Genomic DNA, 21,667 nt, shown 5'->3' with positions numbered 1-21,667 from the left:
TCCCGTTCCACCGCGGCTTGCCTGTGCCGATTGACGTGGAGGGCTAGGTCGGGCGCCATCTTGGGCGGACCCGGACCCCGGCTGGACTCGAGTTAGCGGTCCTGCTCGGGGAGGGGCCTGGGCTACAAATAGAATTGACTGTGGCGTGTCAGTGCGTTTGACCAGGGTGGTGGCAGCACCTTGTGATCGCGCTTGGGATTGGCGAAGCAGACTATGAGTAATCTCTTCTGCTACTCGCCTCACGCTGCAACTTTCAGTTGACCCTTTTTAAAAATTCTATTTTTAAACTCCAATTGATTTAATAATTGTGTAGTCTGTATTTTTAAAATCACCTTGTTGTACCGCTGTGTGCGCTGCTTACCGGTCCCCCTGGACCCCATTCCACCACGGCTTGCCTGTGCCAATTGACGTGGAGGGCTAGGTCGGGCGCCATCTTGGGCGGACCCGGACCCCGGCTGGACTCGAGTTAGCGGTCCAGCTCGGGGAGGGGCCTGGGCTACAAATAGCGATGTGTCCCAGAGCGCGCAGCGGTCTCGCGCAGCGGGCGCACCGTCTGCGCGCCGAAGGAGCGCCAAAGGAGGGCCCTTCTGTGCCCGTCCGTGCCTCGGACGGGCCCAGGGCCAGCCATAATGCCTCCCCTCCATATGACCGAGATGGGCCACACAGAATTGTTTACTCCCGCTCTGATCTCCTGAATGTAGCTCCTCCTGATGAGCAAAGCAGCTGTCAGCGAAGAGGGCCTGAGCTTGTCGGGACGGCATGCCCGAAATGCGGCTTCCCTTCCCAGCTCACGCTTCCCCCGCGCTTAGGCGCCGACATGGATCACACGAAAACTGTCAGAGCTGGCCTAATTAACGCTAGATCTATGGTAAAACATGCAGCTGACATCTTCTGGGTTCTAACGGAGGGTCAGCTTGAGATACTATTCGTCACTGAGACATGGCTTAATAACTCCTGTGCTCCGACCATTGAAGTGGCCGTTCCTAGAGGCTTTAAGATTGCCAGAGCGGATCGACCTCTTGGTAAAGGAGGAGGTCTAGCAGTAATATTCAAAGATGATTGGCACTTTTCCTCCGAACAGCTAGCAGTGGGGGTGGAGGGCGAAGTTCTTCACTTTTCCCTTATCATTAGCCCACACTTTACGCTAGGAGGATCCTTGGTCTATAGGTGCCCAGGCCCAGCCATGCACTTCCTTGAGGCGTTGGAGGACTGTATTGTGCCTCGGGCCCTGAGCTTTCCCAGATTCCTTTTGGTCGGCGACTTCAATATTCTGGATCGCGCAGACTTGAAGAGGTCTTGGATCTGTCACAGCTCAGGCAATGGGTGTCATCTCCAACTCATTCAGGGGTCACCTTCTAGACCTAGTGTGTTCTAACTTCCCCCTTAAATGATCAGACCCGGAAAAAGTCACCTGGTCTGATCACGACCTGGTCAGGTTTTCATGGGAAGTGGGTATTGAGGGCAGTTCAGCTTTGACACCCCCCATCATTCACCCTCAGAAGATCAACCTGGCCGTGTTTAGCCAAGAATTGTTAAAAAATCACCAGTCCCTCTCCCCTGAGTTGGATAGGGCGGTTGATGATTTCAATGGGTGACTACGACAGGCGACTAATGCGTCCACCAAACATGCTACCGTACCCAGACTTCGTCACTGCCCCTCTCAACCATGGTTCTCCCCTGAGTTGAGGGAGCAAAAACTGGGCTGCAAAAAACTGGAGCGAGTCTGGAGGCGTGTCTATAGCTTAGACGCAAAGGTCGCCCTGCGCACTGCCCAAAAGAAATACTATGCCGCTATTAAAGCTGCCAAAGGACTATACTATGCAGGTAGAATAGCTAAAGCGGAAAACAACAGTAGAGAAATTTTCTCTATTGTTAAAATCTTTGTTTCCCCTATTGCAGAATCCTCCACCCTTCCATCCTCTGGGGATTGGTGTGAAGTTCTGTCAAATTTCTTTACAGACAAGATAGCCAAGATTCAGCAGGGCTTCACTTCCACATCATCGACTGAGAATTCGGAATTTAACATCCCCGGTATGCCCGATCCCTCAGATACCCTACAGCTCACGAACCTTGAGCTGGTAACTGAGGATGATATTTTGCCTCTTCTGGAATGCCTTAAATCCGATCCGGCAGTATCTGGACGGGGGCGGCAGAGCAGTCCTAATCCTATTGGATCTCTCTGCCGCCTTCGATACCGTCCCCCATGCTCTCCTCATCGCCAGGTTATCGGCCATCGGCATTGGCGGCAATGCCCTGGCCTGGGTGTCCTCATTTCTTTCGGGAAGGACACAAAAGGTCTGGATGCCACCTCATGCCTCGGAACCAAAACCACTCCTCACGGGGTCCCACAGGGTTCCACTCTTAGCCCCCTGCTGTTCAACATTTATATTACCCCTCTGCTGTATCTTGCGGAACAGTATGGGGCTAAGATTATAGGATATGCGGATGACACGCAGCTTCTCTTTACCTGGCCTGACGATCATCTAGACACAGCTAAGGTCCACCTCTGCCTTTCCTCAGTTTTCCGATGGCTTACGCTGGCCCAATTAAAATGTAATGAAGACAAGTCAGAGGTCCTCTTTTTTGGATCTTTCCCCCCAAGTTTCAAAAACGCGCTGTGGCCCCCGAACATCCCATGCCCTAAGGAAATGGGTGGCCCTGCGAAAAATCTTGGGTTTTGGTTCGGAGAGGATCTAAAATTTGAGGACCATATAAAAAAACTGACCGGAACGTGTTTTTCCACCTTGAGAATGCTCAGGAAATTCTTTCCATTACTCCCTAGAGAGGCGAGGGAGACGGTTGCCCGAGCTCTCATCCTAGCAAGACTGGACTACGCGAACTCCCTGTTCAGCGGCATCCCAGCCTATCTGACCAAACGTCTGTTGGTCATTCAGAATGCCGCTGTTCGTCTTCTCTGTAACGTCCCCAGATGGAAGAGTGTCCGGTCCCACATGTCTGACCTCCACTGGCTTCCAGTTCCACAACGTATCCTCTTTAAAACCCTGGTACTTGCTTTCAGAGCGATCCATGACCAAGGACCAGCCTATTTAAAGAAAAGATTCACACTGTATGCCCCCACAAGAGCTCTCCGTTCATCTTCTCTATTTAAAATGACCCTTCCCCGATTCAATCGAACCAGACTAAGGGGACAGTCCATTGTTGTCGTTGCTGCCCGCGCCTGGAATGCTCTCCCCTTTCATCTGCGCTCCAGTCAAACAGTAGCCCAATTTAAAAAGAATTTAAAAACCCACCTTTTCAGTAGCAGTTTCTAAATGGATCCCTGCTCATCTGCCTTCGCTTCTCCCTTCGCGCCAGGATACTCACCAGTAACAGTGCGCGCTACAAAACCATTTATACATACATACATACATACATACATAACCAAGCAAATTATACCATCCAACTGTAATAGATTTCTTATGTGGCCTAAGTTCTGTCTGGATGAACCTAGACTGAGCGCGCTGGATGGAATTCTTGATGAGCAGTCACTAAGGCTATCTGTAGTATGCAATGATGCGGCTGGGCCAGCAGAGGTAGAAGTCATCTATACTGCCACTACGGATCAGATTGGTAAATTGTTTACGGTCCCAGCCAAAAAGAGTCTGGCAACTATCAAACCATCCCAGAATTGGTTTGATAGTAACTGTAAAAGGAGGAAAAACAATCTAATTATGCCATCAAATCTTCTAATCCAGTATCTGTCCGGTTGGCCAGACTGTACTATAGACAGGCTATAATAGCCGCCAGAAGGGCTTGGGAAGAATCCCATTGGGTAAACCTCAGAGATGCAAGCCAAACTAAGAATGGTAATTTATTCTGGGCATTAGTCAGAAAATCGTCTGGCTGCGACTCAAACCAAATTCCAAATCATATTACAGATAGTGAATGGTTTGAACATTTTGCTAAACTCTATGGTGGGAATGAGCTGCCCGGAGTCCCAGGGCATTTGAGCGGCGCTTGGTGAGTTGGTTCCCGGCGGCTCATACCCACTAGAGTTGCCAAAAAGAGGTCCTTACGGCAATAGCTAAAATAGTATCTGCTAAAGCCCCAGGACAGGACGGTGGCCAATCCTGACGGTTGGGCAACTTATTTTACTACTTTGATAAATGCACTGCTAGCAGGTTCACCTGTTCCTAATTCATGGAAGGCGGCTGAGGTGATCCCTATCTACAAGAAGGGCCCTAGGGAGGATCCTGCCAACTATCGCCCAATTAGTCTTATAGACGTTGGGAAGAAATTGGTTGGCAGGGTTCTCCTGGAGAGGATCCTCTTGTGGGTAGAGGAGAATAACATCATCTCTCCTTTTTAGGCAGGCTTCTGGGCATGCACAGGTACGGTGGATCAAGCATTTAGGTTGTTACTCCTTCACTGGAAGGTAGTTACAATTGGCAAAGGCGGTCTTTATTTGGCATTATTGACTTAAAGACCGCCTTTGACCTGGTCCCCCGAGACCGCCTGTGGTTAATCTTGGAGGAGATGGGGATCCCCCTACCAATCTTAAATCTTTTGGCCCGCATGCACGATGGCACTTATGCCCGTATTAGATGGGGATCCCAAGGGCAAAAAACTGATAGAATTCCTGTGAACACGAGGGGTACGCCAGGGCTGCGTGTTAGCCCCAACACTTTTTTCATTATTTGTGAATGGTGTGGTCTCTTTTTTGCTTGAAATAGACGCAGATGCTCCGGTTCTGGCGGGTGATAAAGTGCCCACCCTACTCTTTGCAGACCACACGTTGTTGGTCTCAAAAACCCCTGTGGGTCTGCAAAAGTTGTTGAATCGCTTCTGTTTGTTTTGTAAGCTTAGGGGCCTTGTCATAAACACCTCGAAAACTAAGCTCCTTTACTTTAACCCAAGTAAGTCTTCCAGATCCACCCTCTCCCTTGATGGAGAATCCCTGGAGCGTGTAAAAGATTTTGACTACCTGGGAATTAGAATTTCACAAATCTTAAAGTGGCAGCCTCACATTGATAAAATGGTTTTAAATCATAAAAGGATGGTAGGTGCATTAGGGCGAGAACATCGTATGTCCCTCTCCAAGCCCATTGCTCCTGCCCTGGATATTTATGCTGCAAAAGCTGTGGGCAGCGCCCTTTATGGTGCAGAGTTGTGGGGTTTCGATTGCATCAACAGCCTGACCACCTCTGAGAATAAGTTCCTTAGGGAGCTGGTATCCCTTCCAAGGGGCACCCCCATTAACCCCTTCCATGCTCATGACGAGCTCAGCTCGTCATGAGGCACAGTGGAGCTGTGCTGATGACGAGCTGAGCTCGTCATGAACAATGGCTTTCAAAGCCACTCAGCACAGGAGGGGAAAACCATTAGCAGCCAAGGTGTTAAACCATTATTGAGTGATCTGGGTCGCCGCTCCATACAGGACCTAGCCAGGTTACGGCCTCTTTTATACTGGGCTAGGTTATGGCGGACCCCAGAGCTCTCAAAGTACCTAGATGGTTTGAAAGAGGTCATGAATCTTAATGGTTCCCATAAAATTAACTGGATCCGCAATATAAAGAAGCTTCTGCACGAAACTGGCTTGCCAATTGATTGGGAGCTCGGAGTTGCTTTATCTAAGGCAGAAACTAAGCGAGTTTACTGGAATTGGGTTGATGAGCAAGACCTAAGGGACCCAAACCAAGGAAGGTTGACTGAAGCGTTTAAACAGCACAAACCTAAGCCTCGCTTGGAGCCTTACTTGGATTTTATCAAGAAACCAAGAGACAGATCCCTATTCATTCAGTTCAGGTTGGGAAACCTCCCCCTCCATGATTATACCTGTAAGTGGAAGCCCCCGTACCAAACTTCACCTGACTGCCCAATTTGTGAAGGTGTCACGGAAAGTATCGCTCACGTCTTTTTTGTATGCCCAGCCTATGTAAAACCCAGACAGAAATGGCTAAAACCCGTGTGTTTATTGCTCGGAACTAGGGACCATTCCTCAGCACTTAGAATATTGAAGGCTGACACTAGCGCAAGCTTAGTGTGTGGGGTTGCCAAATTTCTGAGCTGGGCTTGGATAATCAGATCAAAGGCTACGAGATGACCTTAGTTTTAGCTAAATTTTTAATATTCACAAAGCTGCTAATGTTTAATATGCCTTTTAAACTATTTATTGTAATATGAATGTTTCTATTGTAACTTACTTTGTAAAATGTAATACCTATGAATTGTGCACATGGACACCAAATGTGCCCCCAGTGCAGACTTCAAAGCACTCCTGGAGTGTAACCACCCAGCCCCAATACACTAAAGCCTGTCTGGGAGGTGGTTACGCCTCCCTGTGACAGGAAACCTATTGTCCAGGCCTCCCCTGCCGGAGTTTCGGTCAGCAGCAAGAGGCCAGACTTGTGTCTGTGGCTGCAGCATCCATTTTGTGATGCCAGAGCTCTCTAAACTGGTTACCGGGTAGACCGGTGTGTAAATGTCTCTCCCTCAAGAAGGGTGGAATTCTACCACCGCCACCAGGACTGGAGGGGGGTAGGATTCCAAAGTGTTTGACACCAAACACAACATGTTTCCGTACAACCATCCCAAAGTTAGCATTTACCGCGAGGATATAATGCAGAGTATATGGTCAGGCTGCATCACAGAACAGCCCCAGAGAATGGTTCCGAAAGCTGCAGAGGGGCTCTGCTCATACATGGGCACCCTCTCGCATGAAACCAAGCACCCTGCCTTCAAGATTGATAAGGCCTGACATAGGGTTGACTGATAGGTCTCTATGTATAGTGATTTAAGGTAGATATAGGTAACCTATATCTCAGTAAGGGGTGCATGTCATTTTGGAAGGCTTCCCAGGGGTGGCATAATACATGCTGCAGCCCCTGGTATGCCTCTGGGGTACCTATTCCCTTAGTACCTAGTCTACTATGTACTAGGGACTCACAAGGGTACCACAGTAACCAAACTGGAGTGTACCTATTGTACATGGAATCAATTTTAGGGAGAAGGCAGATAGGCTGGGGTCCTGAATAGCAGGATCCCAGCCAAACTAAGTCGAAAACCAGCAAAACACCAGGAAAAAAGTGGGGGAAACCATGCAGTCAGATGACACCTTCCTACAATAATGTTCAAGAGTGAGGGGCTCAAAAGTCACATTAACATCCCCCGCAATCAGAATGTTTGAACCACGGTAGATCTAATAAGTTTTCTAAAGCCGCTATAACTTTAGACTTCTTCCCCTTTGTGCCCCTGGCATAAACGTTAGAAACGTCCACAGCCCCTTGGTGGCCCCACTTCAACCTGATCGCACCGATATCATTACTCTGTGTTTCAAGGACCCAACATTAAAACCGCCATCTTGGCGCACCCAGATTACCAATTCACCTGAGGGTCGACCCTTACCCCCACATGTTGCAGGGGTATAGTAACTTAAGCAACCTAAGCAGTATCTGGGGTCTATTGCCCAGGTTTCTTGAAAACCACAGACATCAAACTGATCAATAAAAGTGAACCAATCAGGGAAGACGGTCTTCATCTTCAATCCTGCTACATTCCAGGATAACATGGATGTCCCATGGGCAGCAGGTGAACGTAGCCGCAGTCTGCTTGTAACATCAATAAGTACATCATTTGGGCCCGATACTCCTACAGGTAAGGAGGGTGCTTCCCGAGAGGCAGTAGCCTCACGTCCTGGATGAAGACAAGGGAGTTGAGTACCAGCTAAGGGTAAGAGAGGGGATTTCTTAATCATATGGGGAGCAAAAAGGCCATCTAGTTTGTTCTGGGTATTACAAAGCAGTCAATCATTAGCCTCAGGAGAGGAAAAACCTCTTAACCTAGAAAGTGTATTTTCTAGTGTTTAGTGGCACGTACTTGTTCTGTAAGAACCGTCTGAATGGGATCAAGGAACTTTCTGGGGGAAAGTACGATATTCCAGGGAAAGAAGATTTTCTGCAACATCAATCTCATTCAGTGTAAGCTCGATACAATCTAGTGATTAGGTTCGGGAGGTAAACCTAGAAGCCCTTGAGATGTCTTCGCGAATTACAGAGCGACAGCCGCTAACATGGCGTATCCAGTGTATGACCTTGTTGGTCAGGGAATCATTATTTTCATGACCCTTGCTTGGGTCATATTTGGGTACATTAATCATGTAAATTTTGGGAGGAAATAGGATATTAGACTGCGCTGGCAGTCGTGCGTTATGGTTTCGTGTAAAGCGCTGTGATGGGGGTGGTTCGGTGGGTCCAGTGACCAGTGGGTGTGCCAACTTTGGGGGTATACTACTGCAATTTGCATGTATTGGGCATGACTAGGGGCTATTGGGCGCTCGGTCCTGGAGGGTGCTGGAACCACTATATGGTTGAGGGGGCTAGCTTGCAAAAAGATGCCAACTTGGGAGCTTTACCTACAGTGGGTATCTCCCGCTCTGGATAAACCACCTGATGAGATGTAGAGTCAATGGGTACAGGGCGAGAAGGACAGGAAGGGTCCATATTCAATATCTGATTTACCAGGGAAGTAAGACCCTCAATCATGGTTCTCATATCCTTGACCTCTAGTCAGAGAGTATTACTGTGGCTAAGTATTTCTTGGGGAACATTGGAAGATCTACAATCTGGCTCTCGGTTTCATGTCTCGGGATGCTGTGTTTGATGAGGGGGGTGACACCTAGCCCCCGTTTCGGTGTCCTCCTCCAGCAACTCCACCAGTGGTAGAAACCTATTAGTGTACGGGATTTCCGACCCTGTCTTCTTTATGTCACTCCCAGATGACTTATTTGAGGATTGGATATCGCTTCCAGCATCTAGGTTTCCCTCACCACCTATGTCTGGGCCCCCTTTTTAGGTCAAGCCTAGAGCAGCGCATGTGCTGCTCTAGGAAAACGACCTTTTGGAATTGCTGTGGACTTTTCACATGCTTGTGCGTGAGAAAAGGCCTACGACTTGCGGTGGCGCGCAGTGTGCCATCTGTTTTGTGTCTGATTTCACACAGCGCACGCGCACCACTTGCAATAGACTCGCAACAGCAATGTCTGGTAAGTGAGACCTAAAATGGAAAGTGCCCCCTTCAAACATCTACAACTTTCACTTTTCTGTACTTTAAATCCATTAAAATTGTATATTTGAAGTGTAGGGATACATTGTAAGGGAGTATTTGGTTGATAACGATTTTTACTTTATTAGTGGTTTTTTATAGCGCACTAAATAAATAGCTGAACCTTTTGAAATGTAATTCACTAAAAGGGCAACCTGAGCCAGAGTCTCGGAAGAAAACAAACACAACAGGATAGTGCCTGAAGTGCTGATGTGGAAGAGGCTATCCGCAGCCTTCTGTGAATGGAAATGGGGCAGGACAGTGAGTCGGCGTTCATCCTCTGGTGGCCAATAATTTGTTTACTAATTTGCCATTACCTATATGGGGATTATCCCTTTGGCTGGTGGAGGGTGATTTTTGCTTGCCCTTTCCTCCTGTCCTGCCTGCTGGATTAATAAACTTGGAAGTGATTGTCCGGGCATCATTAGGCCATCAAGTATTTCGGAGCTTCTACCTCTGATGTTGCCCATGAGCCAAGAGCATGGAATGAGATCAGGCCCTGGTGGCAGATAATGTGCTTCATTCCGTTCTCTTTTTAGCTAAAATTCTGGTGCCAGTCACATCCTTTGTTTTCTTTCTAGAGTTTGACTTAAGGTGTTTCTTATTCACTATTTTCAAAGTCAGTAGAGTATGACAGAAAAAGTTGCTTCAAGCACGCCTTCACAGGTTGTTTGATCATCAGAGAAATGTGCACCATTATGTTCAGGGTTATCTCATGTTGTTCCCTACTTAAATTAAAGTTTCAAACAGTGATGGGAAAAGGGAAATAAATGTAGGAGTTATCTTACTGGATCACTCCCGGTTTTGGGACTGACGCTGTTGGTTTTTAAACTATCCACTGGTACCCTGTCAACCATGACCTTTGAAACCATGTGTGCATGCGTTGCTCTAGGAAAACGACCTCATGGAATTGCTCTGGAAGCGTGTGAAAAGGCTTACGTCTTGCGGTTACGAGCAGCGGAGGCAGTATGCTATCTGTTTTGTGTCAGATTTCACACAAGCGCGTGCACCACTCACGGGATGCTGCAGCTTTTAAAAGTTCTGAGTTTGTTCCTGAAACTGATGCTTAAGGGGCGATCATTCTTACCCCGGTTCCACCCTTTCTTCCACCTTGTTCCTTAAACCTGCTCTTCTGTGTTCCTTATAATGTTCTATTATCTCTTCCCATCTCTTGTCCTTTATTCGAACTAAGCCCCCTCTCTCTCTAGTTCACACGTTTACTAATTAGACGCATTTGGTTTGAATTCACTGTAAATCGAGTCAAATGATTTGATTCAGTCACTGTGCCGCAGAAGGAGTCACACACCAGAGTTTGTATTCTGTAAGAACACAGTCAGTTCAGTAAATGAAATAAACCCAACAACACAGAGAATTGGTCACCCCATCCACCCGACGAGAGGCTGCGCACAATGCTCATGCAAGTGAAATGCATTCATTGCTGACATATTTAGCACTGAACCTCCCTGATTGGCTTTGGTACAATATTTATGTACATATGTGGTATCTGTAGAGCGCAAACCTACCCTAAAGGCAGCTGAGCACTATACACAGGCAAAGGTAAAGGAAAGTCCATGAGTGATCGGAGGGGTGTCAAGGTTCAGGGAACAGAAGTCTATTGTTACTGCATTGTGATGTAGTGTTATTTTTAAGGTGAATTGTGTTCTGCACTATGCTAAACTCGAGCAGAATTAAGGGTGTTGTCCCCAGATCCCGGGTGCATGGATGGATGGAGTCCGCTTTGGGGTATCACGATAATTACCACATAATTGTATTCTACATAATTACACTGCACTAAATGCAACATACACTCCAAATAATAGCACTTAGTGCCACATGATTGCATGCCACATAATTACACTCTACTGAATAGAACATACACTCCACACAATACCACTCAGTGCCACATATTTATATGCTACAAAATTACACTGCACTCAATGCAACATACACTCCAAATACCACTTAGTGCCACATAATTACTCACCACATAATCACACTCTACTGAATTCAACATACACTCCACACAATACCACTCAGTGCCACATAATTATATGCTACATAATAACATTTCACTCAATGCAACATACACTCCAAATAATACCACTCAGTGCCACTTAATTACACACAACATACTTACACTCCACTCAATGCAACATACATACACTCCACATAATACCACACAGTTCCACATAAATATTTGATACATAATTACACTGCACTCAATGCAACATACACTTCAAATACCACTCAGTGCCACATAATTACACGCCACCTAATTACACTTTACTGAATGCAACATACACTTCACACAATACCACTCAGTGCCACATAAGTATTTGCTACATAACTACACTGCACTCAATGCAACATACACTCCAAATACCACTCAGTGCCACATAATTACACGCCACATAATTACGCTCTACTCTATGCAACATAAATACACTCCACATAATACCTCTCAGTGCCATAATTACACGCCTCATACTTATACTCTACTCAATGCAACATTAATACACTCCACATAATACCACACAGTGCCACATACTTATATGCTACAAAATTAAATTGCACTCAATGCAACATGTGCTTCAAATAATACCACTCAGTGCCACATAATTACACACCACATAATTACACTACTGAATGCGACATGCACTCCAAACAATACCACTCAGTGCCACATAATTATATGCTACATAATTACACTGCACTCAATGCAACATACACTCCAATTAATGCCACAAAATTACACTCCACTGAATACAACGTACACTCCCCATAATACCACTCAGTGCCACATAATTGCACGCCCATAATTACACTACTCAATGTAACATAAATACACTCCACATACCACTCAGTACCACATAATTGCAAGCCACTTAATTGCACTCTACTCAATGCAACATAAATACACTCCACATATTACCACTCAGTGCCACATAATAACACTCTACTCAATGCAACATAAATACACTCCATATAATACCACTCAGTGCCACATAATTACACGACATAATAACACTCTACTCAATGCAACATAAATACACTCCATATAATACCACTCAGTGCCAGATAATTACACACCATATAATTGCACTGTACTCAATGCATCATAAATACACTCCACATAAATGCACTCTATACCACATACCACCAATCAACATAAATGCACTCCACACCATGACACAATTTTACTAAGCATAATTTCACTCAACACCACAGTTCCAGGCCACACATTTCAACTCCACATTTCCAAAACACACTGCATAATTACACACCAAACAACATGTTTCAACTCCACAATCCACAACGTACCTCCAATCCACACCATATATTGTGACCACCTGAGCACTAATCATCATTCACCACCACCATTTTGTATCAGCGCACCACCTAATCATCACAGCAGTCTCCCTTGGAATCTGGCATCTGTTGATTCTGCCCTAGTGTCCGTCCGCTGCTCGTGTTCTAATTAAATTACTGTTTTCCAACCTACACTCCCCCGTTATTCATGTCCCGCTTTTTTTAAAACCAACAAGAATGAGAACAGGCAGGAAAAAGTTGCCAGCAGTGCAATTACAAAAAAAGTTATGTTAAAATCTTTTTTTATCAGGTTTTTCAGTTGTATATAATGTTGTCTTTGTTTGTATGAACGTAACAAAAATGCTTAATACTTTTTATTATAAGTTTTCAACAAAATTCACAGCAGCCACAATGCTCTACAACATAGCCAAAAGCTATGGCTAAACACATAAGGTCCCAAAGGCGAGGCCCATTGGCTATGCCAACGCTTGTTTTAGTGGGTTATGAAACATAGCTCGAATAGCTAATTGGCGGGTCGTAGTAGGGTTGTTTAAACTAGCTGGTTGGGTAGAGCGTTGTGGGGATTTAGTATTTGCTACGTGGGTGGTTGTATCTGTCACTAATATGTCCTCGCACTTGCTAATACAGGTGTCTATCCTATCCAGTACACAATTACTCCCTCCATGTTTCTGTATCTTCCCAGCCTTTTTCCCTTTACTATCCCTCCCCGCCCTCCCCCACTGCCCTCCATAGTTTTCCTTTTCCCTATGCTACCTCTATAGTGCAAGTTAAGTCTAAAGCAAGCTGTCTACACAATCAGTAATGAACAGGCCTCTGGGCCAGTGGGCAATGAGAACCCTCAGGCCACCCTTATACCGGCCCCACAAACCCTTCAGGAGAGAGAGCGTAATTATTTAAAATCAAAGAGAGTAGTTTGGGCAATGCTGGGAGATTACCGCGGTAACAGTACCTTGACTAGTCCATGACAGTTCGTTAATGTCCAGCGAATCTGAGTAGGCAAGATGCCTAATGCCAGTGGAAAGGGGGATAGCCCTGCCCTGCCTCGTCCTGGCAATGAGGCCAAGGATGGGACAGCCCTTGGCCCGGGCTTCTCCCGCACGTGTCCCGGGGGGAGAGGCAGCACTATAAGCGTGGTGACAACAAGCACCTCCCCCTCACCGCTGCACCTGCGGTGAAAGCAAGGGATGCTGGGGCAGGCAGTCCTCACACTGAGGTTGAGCGCCTGAATGGGCTGATGGCGCTAGCGGCGTTTCCTACATGGACCCTGGGAGCTTGTGGTGTCCCTTGCTGGTGATAAGATAGCTTGCTCCCCTAGTGCCTGGCCTGTGTTATTGCATTGTTTGCATCAGATTCACCTAGTGCCTGGCCTGTGTTATTACATTGTTGGCATTAGATTCTCCTTGTGCCTGGCCTGTGTTATTGCATTGTTTGCGTCGGATTCACCTAATGCCTGGCCTGTGATATTGCATTGTTTGCATCAGATTCACCTAGTGCCTGGCTTGTGTTACTTCATTGTTTGCATCAGAATCTCCTAGTGCCTGGCCTGTGTTATTATATTGTTTGCATCAGATGCTCCTTGTGCCTGGCCTGTGTTATTGCATTGTTTCCGTCGGATTCTCCTAATGCCTGCCATGTGATATTGCATTGTTTGCGCTGGATTCTACAGTGGTTGAATTAAACCTTGGAGCAGCACTTGTAGCGTGGACTCTTGAAGTCTTGTAGTATGTGTTAGATGCGGTAGAACTGTTTTAATGTTCTACGGAGCTCAGAAAATCCAGATTCTCCTTCATCTCAGAGCTCGAGCTCTGTGGCTTGACCAGTTGAACTCCAATAAAGAAGATGACCTAGACCAGTTCCACCTCTCCTGACCTTTGAACTGATCATTGAGGAATGAAGCCCTTGTCTGAAAGGAAGAGCTCCACAAGGCACAGCTGACAGAAGTCCCGCCTGGAAGGAAGATCCACACAAGGCGCAGTTGACTGAAGTCCTGCCTAGAAAGGAAGATCTGAACAAGGCACGGTTGACAGAAGTTCTGCCTGACTGTGACCTTAAAGCAGTGAGAGACCCACAAACCACAAGATCCTTCAAGCCCAGCTAGCCACACTGGACACCATGTACATCAAATGCCTGATTTAGATTTCAGCGGATGCTTTATTCCATCACAAATGTCACAGGTATCCTGCCCGCCCCATTAAAAATGCATAACATCTTGTGGCAATTATAATAAGGCAGACAGGATATGTGTCACGTTTTGATTAGGCCTTTGTGTAGTTCACAAAGTTTTACCCTGCCGAACTCCACGAAGCACCAGGAAAACTCTGCCGTACTCCGCTGACTTCCGCTAGTGGCAGAGTTATTTAAGCTGCGCTGCTCTCACTGATTTTTAGTGCCAGGAGTTTGTCCCGCACTGTAAAATCAGCACGAACAGCACTACCCTTCGTGTCAGAGGGCGCTGCTGCCTCTGCCTCTCTAATTGACATTCTAATCGAGTGGCAGCTTCATCAACGAGAATGACAGAGTTCTACCCTCGAGTGGTCGCAACCTGCCGTGACCTCCCGCAATGAGAACTATTACCAGCAGGAGGTCTAGCACGTTATATTTTCTCACAAGCGCTCGCCACCTTACCGTTGGTGCATCACGAGCTACGCCGGCAGAGTGGAATTCTTCACCAACTCCTAGTTTTGAGGCAATAATCTGTTGGAAAAACTCTAAACTAGGCCCTAAGTCGGCAATAAGTGTTGTAGAAGAAGTGAGATCCATAGCCTTGTGACTATCAGGCTATCTGACTTCTTATGAACCCCACAGAGTGAGAGAGCAGTCAGAGGGTAGTAGGGGGGTCGCAGGACAAGAAATTAGTAAACTTGAATATGAGAAATATGGAAAGGTAGAAATGTCACATCACCCGTAGATAACTGACACCTCCTTCCGCTCTGCCAAATGCCGATCCAGTCACAAAGTGGCATCCTGAACACCAAACGGACAACATCATGCCAGATGCCATGTAATGGTGGAAAAGGGGGAAAAAGAGTAATATCAACACATCTGATGCGGGGATATGTCAGGTAAATTAGTGGTTGTGATGGATTCTCTATAAGTACTAAATGACTGATATAGTTGAATATTAAATTATATGAATCAATGTTTGTTTGCCTTATCTGCACTTATAATGTAAAGGACGGGCCTTACAGTGAACCCCTCGCTCTGTTTTACACAAAACCCCCCGAAGGTGCTGCATCTTACAGAACTTTATCTACTAATGACTTGCTTTTTAAAGTTGTCTTTCAGTGCCAGAACCGGGTGCTGTAAGCTGCACTAGTTTCAGGGAGATGGACAGATGTTATGGAGATAGGAAACCCCCTCAAATCACAATAATGTTCCAGTCTTCCAGGTTAGATGAAACCAAAAATGCTTGAACCAAGGGAGCTGTTGAAAGTGTCAAAGGTGACCTATGAACAGCAAGGTAAAGAGAGGAGTTGGTATTTGAGATGATCTTAAGTGAATAGGAAAGAAATGAGAAGTGTGTGAATGGAGTTACTTTCGTTGTATACTTCGCAAAGAGTTACTGGAAATTTTGCAGCCCGCCTGATCCATCTCTTTTTCTAAACTCTATTGTTGTTTGAATTAAATCTTGACCTTATGCATCTATCTTAAGCAAAACCTTAAGCACTTGGGTGCTCCGAGCACCCTCACTTTGCTAAGTTACTCTGTGAACACTATTAAATCACCTCGTTTTGTGACATTAATAAGATTTCACCTGATCACCAGAACATTTAGTTAAATATCTGTGTGTGATGAAATATTCCCTACTAAGTTTCAAAGGCAGTAAAGAAGAAGGGGGTGATTTACTAAGATTTTGCGTTGTGTGTGCGTCACAAAAGTGGCACAAAACAGTGCAAAATCTTTTTTTCCTAATTTTCTTTCCAGCAAATAACGTAAAAGTAATGTGAAGCATCGCATTGCACTGCTTCGCGTTACTTTGCACCATGGGGCCTGTCAAGGGTTGTGCATGGGCGTTCCCGTGCAACCACCCATTTTTTCTCACGCTAAACCCAATTTACCAAATACAGTAGATTGGGTTTAGCATGAGAAAACTGTCCTTCCTGTACAAAGCCTATGCTGGACTCACACACACAAACACCCTAGCGCTCTGGTGCTAAGGGAAGGAGAGAGCCATATCTTTGAAAATATGGTGCTCTCCTGCTCCCTCCCTGTCACGCAGCGCAGCCTCGCAGGGGGAGGCCTGCGCCGCATTGCGTGAAGATTTGGTAAATCTCCCCAGAAATTTCGTTTACAACCAGTTAAATATTTTGAATTCTCATTCCATTTTGTTTCAATTTAGTAATTTTAAATATCTTTACATCCAACAGAAAACAAGCCTTGAATGTATGAATTGACCATCAATAATGAAGCGAATGCTGTAAATCTTCAATAATAGCAGAAATATTGAGCTACAGTATTCAGGAAAACATCAGAGCAGTCGGCGACAGAGGAACCTGCACACAAACTGACAGATCCCGGATGAAGCATCAAGGGCATTTCAGTGATTGTAAGACGCTGCGCTGTGCACCTCCACGCCAAAAGACAAATAAATTACCTTAGGAAAATTAAGGCAACAACAATAACAAACCACCTCCTGTTTAAACAAGTGTCAAATACTAACTTTGATCAATGTATCGGTATGATGTGAATACCGCAGTGCTCTGTTTTCTAAAATGAAGACAAGCCATCATTCCGTGCTCTAGGTGAATTGTAAGCTCTTTCTGGCCAAACCACAGTAACAAGCGAAAAGCACCACAGAGCTGAGCCAGACAACTGACGGGCAATGGAAAGAGGAGCTCTTCTATCTACAATACAACAGACTGTGCAAATTTGCACCGGCCAGAAGGAAGATATATCTTTACCTGCAAGCGGGGACAGCCATAATCCAATCTAAAGGCACAATCCCCTACAAAGAGACATTCTACGTATTAGGTGTGTGGCAAATGTTTGGTGGCTATTGTATTTTATTGTTAAAACAGAATTCAAACTTGCAAAATACTGCACACATATAAAGTGTGTGAGAAAAACACAAGTGCTTTAACAGCCATGTTGGCCCATCAGGAAATACAGTCATGGGATGTAGATGAATATATTTCCGACCCACAGACACTAACTAAGAAAGAAGAATCATACACCTGCAGCAAGAGCTTTAGTTTGTCATCACAACTCAAGCTTCATCAGCACACGTACACAGGACAAAAACCATTCAAGTGCAGTGAATGTGTAAAGTGCTTTAGTCAGTTATCACACCTTCAAAGACATAATCAAACACACACAGGGAAAAAGTCATTTAAATGCAGTGAATGTGTGAAGTGCTTTAGTCGATTATCAAAGCTACAAAGTCATCAGCGAACACACACGGGGGAAAAACCCTATCATTGTAGTGAATGTGACAGTAGTTTTAGTTACTCTTCAGCATTAAGGATTCATCAGCGAACGCACACAGGAGATAAACCATTCAAGTGCAGTGAATGTGTCAAGAGCTTTAGTCGGTTATCAAACCTCCAAACACATCAGCAAACACACACAAGGGAAAAGCCATTCAAGTGCAGTGAATGTGTGAAGAGCTTTAGTCAATTATCAAACCTACGAAGACATCAACAAACACACACAAGGGAAAAACCATTCAAGTGCAGTGAATGTGCAAAGTGTTTTACTTTCTCGTCACACCTACAAAGCCATCTGTGGAACCACATAGGAGAAAAGAAATTCAAGTGCAGTGAATGTGCAAAGTGCTTCAGTAAGTCATCACACCTACAAAATCATCTGCGGACACACACAGGAGAAAAGCCATTTAAATGCAGTGAATGTGGGAAGAGCTTTAGTCGATTAGATAACCTACAAAGACATCAGCGAACACACTCTGAGGAAAAACCATACCAGTGCAGTGAATGTGGGATGAGCTGTAATCGATTAGAAAATCTACAAACACATCAGCGAACACACACAGGGGAAAAACCATACCATTGCAATGAATGTGAAAGCATTTTTAGTCGTTACTCAACATTAAGGATTCATCAGCGAAAACACACAGGGGAAAATCCATTCAAGTGCAGTGAATGTGCAAAGTGCTTTAGTCGGTTATCAGACCTAAAAAGTCATCAGCGAACACACACAGGGGAAAAACCCTATCATTGTAGTGAATGTGACAGTAGTTTTCACAGCTCTTCAGTATTAAGGTATCATCAGCGAACTCACACAGGAGAAAAACCATTCAAGTGCAATGCATGTCTAAAGAGCTTTAGTAAATTATCAGTACTACAAGGTCATCAGCGAACACACACAGGGGAGAAACCATTCAAGTGCAGTGAATGTGCAAAGTGCTTTATTCGGTTATCAGACCTAAAAAGTCATCAGCGAACACACACGGGGGAAAAACCCTATCATTGTACTGAATGTGACCGTAGTTTTCACGTCTCTTCAGCATTAAGGTATCATGAGCGAACTCACACAGGAGAAAAACCATTCAAGTGCAATGAATGTCTAAAGAGTTTTAGTAAATTATCAGTACTACAAGGTCATCAGCGAACTCACACAGGGGAGAAACCATTCAACTGCAGTGAATGTGGGAAGAGCTTTGGTCACTTATCAAACCTCCAAACACATCAGCGAACACACACAGGGGAGAAACCCTATCATTGTAGTGAATGTGACAGTAGTTTTCGCGGCTCTTCAGCATTAAGGATTCATCAGCGAACTCACACAGGAGAAAAACCATTCAAGTGCAATGAATGTGTCAAGAGCTTTAGTCAATCATCAGTGCTACAAAGACATCAGCGATTACACACAGGGGAAAAACTTTTCAATTGCAGTGAATGTGGGAAGAGTTTTAGTCACTTATCAAACCTTCAAACACATCAGCGAACACACACAGGGGAGAAACCCTATCATTGTAGTGAATGTGACAGTAGTTTTCATGGCTCTTCAGCACTAAGGTATCATCAGCGAACTCACACAGGAAAAAAAACATTACAGTGCAGTGAATGTCCAAAGAGCTTTAGCCGATTGTCACATCTACAAAGCCATCAGCGAACACACACAGGGGAAAAACCCTATCATTGTAGTGAATGTGACAGTAGTTTTCGCAGCTCTTCAGCATTACGGTATCATCAGCGAACACACACAGGGGAAAAACCCTATCATTGTAGTGAATGTGGCAGTAGTTTTCGCAGCTCTTCAGCATTAAGGTATCATCAGCTAACTCACGCAGGAGAAAAACCATTCAAGTGCAATGAATGTCTAAAGAGCTTTAGTCAATTATCAGTGCTACAAAATCATCAGCGAACACACACGGGAAAAACCCTAACACTGTAGTGAATGTGACAGTACTTTTCGCGGCTCTTCAGCATTAAGGATTCATCAGAGAACTCACACAGGGGAAAAACCATTCAACTGCAGTGAATGTGGGAAGAGCTTTAGTCACTTATCAAGCCTCCAAACACATCAGCTAACACACACAGGGGGAAAACCCTATCATTGTAGTGAATGCGAAAGTAGTTTTCGCGACTCTTCAGTATTAAGGATTCATCAGCGAACACACACAGGAGAAAAACCATTGAAGTGCTGTGAATGTGCAAAGTGCTTTAGTCAGTTATCACACCTTCAAAGTCATCAGCGAACACACACGGGGTAAGAACTATTCAACGGCAGTAAATGTAGGAAGAGCTTTAGTCACTTATCAAACCTCCAAACACACCAGCGAACACAGAGACTCTGGAAACAACTTAAGAACATCAAAATAATATTGACCGATCTGAGGACAAAGACAAGAGCAGAACAGTGCAGTTATTGTGAGAGGAATGAATTACGGAAAAAAATTAAATTCAAATTATGTGGGACATTGAAATGCCAGATGATAGAAGACCAGACTAGCAGTAAAGAAGGAAAACAGATAACAGTATTTGCAGAATTATAAAAGTGTTTGTTTCCAGTGATTGTTCACTTCTGTACACATAGCAAAGCGACATGATGTACCAGGATACACAGTGGGAGGCTATCACAATGTGGACTAAAAGAAAAGAAAAATTGTTGATTTTTATTTGGTGAAGAAGAGATACAAAGAACAACATTCAATCGCACCTGATCACACTATCTGTAAAAGCAACACTGAACAATACTGGGACTAGCAACGATATTTTCAGCTAACTTGTCGGATTAGTGATAAAACCTATAAACCAAACATACCCAGAGTAAACACGTTGTCAGGGCTCTGGAGATGGGAAACTTCATTGGTAAAATGTAGATATTACTATTAACAAATGCCGCAGTAGTATATGTGATGAACTAAAGTGAAGCACAGGTGTTCAAGAAATAACCTGTTTTTAGATATAAAAGAGCATATAAGTTTTTTTAAGTAATGTCTGCTGCATCTTTTACACTCTGTTATCGGTTGATGGATCAGCCTGTGCCTGGGGCCTTATAACTAAGTGTGACCCGTGGCTCCTCTCCGACTTGGCTCTCCCTATTCAGTTTGTGACTTACCAAACTCTACTTTTTACCAGAATTGAGCCATTGTAAGCAGTAGACTCTGTTTGAATAATGTGGTGATATAGCGAAATCCCACATCAAAAGTATATATGTGCCAGGACAATCAGTTGCACTCCCAGCAACTAGTCTTCCACACTTGATTGTCCCTTGTCCTCAAATGTTCTAAAGGATTTGTCGTATGAATGCCAGAAGTGGCAGTGACATTCATGAAGCTAACGCTAACAGGACAATTGTCAATTTATTAATGAACTGCATGATTACTTAAAATCTTTACAGTATAAGATAAATAACTTGATGAACGTCCCATCCCCCCCACGTGTCCCATACACTCATAAAAGTAAATATCACTTTAAGTTAAAATACTAACATATTAGTACTGTTTAGTTGTCCAAAACAGAATTCTTTTAAAAGGAGTGGAGTATAGGTTGCACCAATGTTTCCCAACTGATAAGGGGAGGCACATGAAAGTTCGGTAAAGTCAATTCGTGCACCAATGGCGGTTGGCGATAGATGGATTCCTCGTGGAGCTTTAAACCAGCCCAGGTTAGATGACGGGGCCGAAGGATTCCAGTTACTTTGCAGGCACAGCCGTTAGGTGGGAGTCGAGTGCCATTTTTACCTGGTGTATGAATTTCCCAACTCTGGCTATCAAACAGGTCGTGGAGACAGAGAGGCACCAGTTCGAAGCCTCTCTGCAAGTTCTATAGTCCGTGTTCCGTAAAATCGGAAGCAACAAACGATGGCGGTCATTGACCAAATTTGTGCAGCAACA

The 21,667-nt window shown here is 44.9% G+C and overlaps 1 pseudogene; it reads left to right on the top strand.

Moving 5' to 3' along the window:
- LOC147737935 (uncharacterized) overlaps nucleotides 1–20,420 on the top strand; it is a 125,470-nt pseudogene extending 105,050 nt beyond the window's left edge.
- Nucleotides 20,421–21,667: the final 1,247 nt, after the last annotated feature.

The sequence above is a fragment of the Lissotriton vulgaris genome, chromosome 1_1 (assembly GCF_964263255.1).
Source record: "Lissotriton vulgaris chromosome 1_1, aLisVul1.2, whole genome shotgun sequence".
Lineage (NCBI taxonomy): Eukaryota > Metazoa > Chordata > Amphibia > Caudata > Salamandridae > Lissotriton > Lissotriton vulgaris.
The sequence above is the reverse complement of the archived record's forward strand: the minus strand, read 5'-3'. Positions and strand labels throughout refer to the sequence as shown.